The 3692-nt window shown below is 37.8% G+C and overlaps 1 long non-coding RNA gene across 1 annotated transcript; it reads right to left on the bottom strand.

Moving 5' to 3' along the window:
- Positions 1-212: 212 nt before the first annotated feature.
- Positions 213-1378, bottom strand: LOC128507268 (uncharacterized). Its single transcript, XR_008355798.1, has 3 exons — positions 1289-1378; positions 659-731; positions 213-256 (listed from the first exon to the last, which is right to left on the bottom strand). It is a non-coding gene; the product is annotated as an uncharacterized LOC128507268 (long non-coding RNA).
- Between the last annotated feature and the right edge of the window lie 2314 nt (positions 1379-3692).

Genomic DNA, 3692 nt, shown 5'->3' with positions numbered 1-3692 from the left:
TATTGATGCTAAAATCACATACTGTATATAAGCCTGTACCCTCACACAGAGTGGAGTAACATCTGATTTTATTCAGTGTCATTCGCAGCAATGCTTTACATGCACTTTAACTGTTTTGCTAAATAATAAGCAAACTAGAAATAAATACTCAACTATAAATTATATTAAAGACTTCATTTACAAATTAATAAAATACATGTATGTATTAGTGGTGCAAAAAGGCAGAGCATCAAGGGTCCGTCTTCTCCACGACAATCTACAACAGGGGAGAAATAAAGACATGTTATTATAAGTGTCTAGTAAAAAGACTTCATGGTGTTACTATGCAGCTCCATGGCATCTCTGTAATATAAATCCACATATGGGTTTATAAGCAAGTTAATATCACTTCATGATGTTTGACATCATATGACATCAGTTTGACACACGCAGGCAGGCACGCACACAAAATTTCATAGAATGCAAGCTTTTAGTAATGCTGTGTATTAAAACCAATTATTTTGTTTTGCTATTAAGGATTGCTGCAAAATTTGGCCCCATCTCCACCATTCATTAACACACACATCATGTCCATGAAGAGAAATGTGTCCCTGTCCCCTGATTAAGATGTGCTCAGTGGTGTTCTTGAAAAGAGAGGTAAATACTTCTGAGCACTCACCTTCTGCTCAGGATGTAAAGCTGGAGTAGAAATCAGCTGATACACAGGCAGTTGATGATTTACACACAGTTCACTGTGAGAAGAAAAACACACAATCATACATATTATAAGGAGTATAAACATATATTTAATGACTTTATAATAGAATAGATAGAACCTGAACAAAAGCCCCTTTTCTTGACTGTTACATACATTGTAATCTGCTATCTGTTAGTAAGCTAGCGCTTAGCATAATTATATTAACTTGCTTATAGATCCATATTCGGACAGGCATTTTACAGAAACAATGGAGCTAACTGTTTACATCACGTATATGTGTCCAAATACACTATTAAACTAATATATATTAATAAACAAGCTAGTTTCCCCATGCTAAGCGCCAGCAGTTAGCATAGTGATATTAGCTTGCTTATAAATCCATATGTGGATGTATATTACAGAGATTCCATGGAGCTGATGGTTTACATCAGTGTTTAATGGTCTAAATGAGATAATATTCCTTTTAATCACTGCCATTTACACTCGGCTCGGCATTTCCCCCAAACACTCCAATAGTATTAACACTGCTACAAAGTTATCATTAGTGCCTAAAACAGTAAAATCTGATTAGTTATATATATTAAACATTACCTGGTAAGTGTGTGCAGTTGAAAATTTAGTGAAAATTATAACTTTATCACGCTATAATTCACTGTATACTCCATGATGTTGAGTGCTGGAGCTGATATCTGGAAAGGTTCCGTGTTCAGTTGCGTTTTGACCCCACTCCCATAGTCCTTTGCGCATTAGCTTTAGCTTTTAGCTTGCAAAATACTGGAGAAAGAGTTCTCACACGGGAAAGAGCAGACATTTACACGGGAAAAAACACACACATATACGGGAAAGATGATTTGCTCTTCTGGGCCACTGTACCCATACCATATCTTTATGGACAGCTTTGTAATTTTTCATTTAGTATCAATCCTATTACACACTTAATTAATAGTCTTATTTAGTTTAATCTTTGCTATTTAACAAAATATTTACTTTCTTTTATTTTTTTTATGTCTAGGGATGGATGGATGGAACGTGTGGGGAAGGTATGGAAGGTACTAGTGCAATGAAAATCTAAGAACAAACACTGCAAGATATATATGGAGTATATAAATAAAGCATATAAATAAATAAAAAATTGGTTAATTGCAGTTCAGTCATGATGTGTAATTTTATATGTGGAAAAGTGACAACAGTGCAGTATTAATTGTGCAAAGAGCAGCATCAAAGTGACAGTGAAGTTTGTCAATAAAAAATGGCAAAGTATGCAATAATTAGACTGACTGAGCAGACCTTGAAGCTAACAGATGAGTTGTGCATGTACAGTAACACCGTGATGTAAAAAGCAGATTAGCCTAGCATGATCTTCCAGTCCATAATTCTCATGTCATTGTAGTGAGATGTTAAAGAGCCGAATGGCTTTGGGGACAAAGAATTTTCTGAACCTGTCCGTTGACCTGGAAATTATTAAAATAAAATCATTAATATTTTTTAATTAAAATTATTCATAAATATTCAAAGTGCTAATAATTAATAATAAAAAGAAAAGGTGTGCCCACTGCAGGACATGTTGCCACACATTTTAAAATAGACCTGAAAGTTATTAAAATAAATAAATAATTGTGGTCGAGTCCACCACAAATCAGAATCGGGAAGCCGGAGTGCGAATATCCAACATCCAACTTCAAACCAACTTCACCGCAGTGATCAGTGTTTTAGTAACCAGGGCCCGGTTTCCAAAAGCTTCTTATCGCTACGTAGTTCTAAAGTTGTCTTAAGTCTCTAAACATTTTGGCGCGATTCCCGTAACGTTTGTATGCTAAGTATCTCTTAGGTAAGTCACAAGTTCATAAGGTTGGTCTGGACCAACCTTAAATCATTCTAATCATAGTTTCAGCTCAAGACGCTAGTCGCCGCCACTGAGCAGCAGTCTTTATAAATCAGCGGTGTAGGGAAGCACATTATGGCACGTTATCAAAGTCGTATTAATGATGGAATATACTGAAGAGTATTTAGAGTTTGACCGGAGTTTGAGATAAGTCCGTCTATAACGATGGATAAACCAGAAAAAAAGAGAAGAGCAAGGAGGGTGGAGCGGAGCTGCGGGAGAAAAGCCGCAAAAGCTCAGAAGTGGAAGCAGCAAAATGTGCGAAAAATCACAAAAAAAAACACCACCACACAAGAATTGCAGCTGCTGGTGTAGGGCCATCAACATCAGGCAACAGTGCAGAGGCAGTCCAGAGTGCTTAGGCTGCCGGAGCGGCACAAGGGAGTGTAGAACAGAGTAACGACAACATTAGTTACACAGATGAAGAAGGAGTAGCTATTAAAATTGATTTAGGGGAGGAGGTGGTGAGAGACGTGACCCAGCAGGGACAGATTGAGGAATGCTTCAGAATAGCTAGGAGTCCGGTAAGAAGTAGCCGAAATGTTGGCAGAGTGAAGGGAGGGACATTTATGTAGGGAAGACAGAGGGCTTTTATGTGGTGTGTGTGTTTGTGTGTGTCACTCGTGCATTTGATCGACAACCTTCACCACTAGCCTACCTAGTTGCTACTCGCAAATGAACCATCTGCCCATTAGGCTAGGCTACATTACCATCAAATCAAATTAACGAGTGGTCTTATGTCTGTCACGATTGATTGAAATTGTTGTCAATCTTGACGCAGTACAACAAATAAACCCCCAGAGCTGTATAAATGACATGGCTGACTATCGGATTTCTAGGTAGACACACGTAGGCCCACACGCAGGCCCACACGCACGAAGAATAATGATAGCCAATGGAATTTACAATGAAAATGTTAAGTGTAGCCTACATCTTCACTAAATAGTAAGCTATCTGGAGGATTTGTAGGCTGACATTGTGCAAATGCTCAAATTATTGTAGTCAGACTTAAAAACATTTAATAGTAGATTATGAGGTTTGTGCAGAACTTCATCCTTGCTAGGCTGGAGGTCACTCACGTGTGTGTGAGAGAGACAGACAGCTCCTGTTTTC

Source organism: Clarias gariepinus, chromosome 2 (genome assembly GCF_024256425.1).
Source record: "Clarias gariepinus isolate MV-2021 ecotype Netherlands chromosome 2, CGAR_prim_01v2, whole genome shotgun sequence".
Classification (NCBI taxonomy): domain Eukaryota; kingdom Metazoa; phylum Chordata; class Actinopteri; order Siluriformes; family Clariidae; genus Clarias; species Clarias gariepinus.
This window is presented reverse-complemented; position numbering and strand designations above follow the sequence as displayed.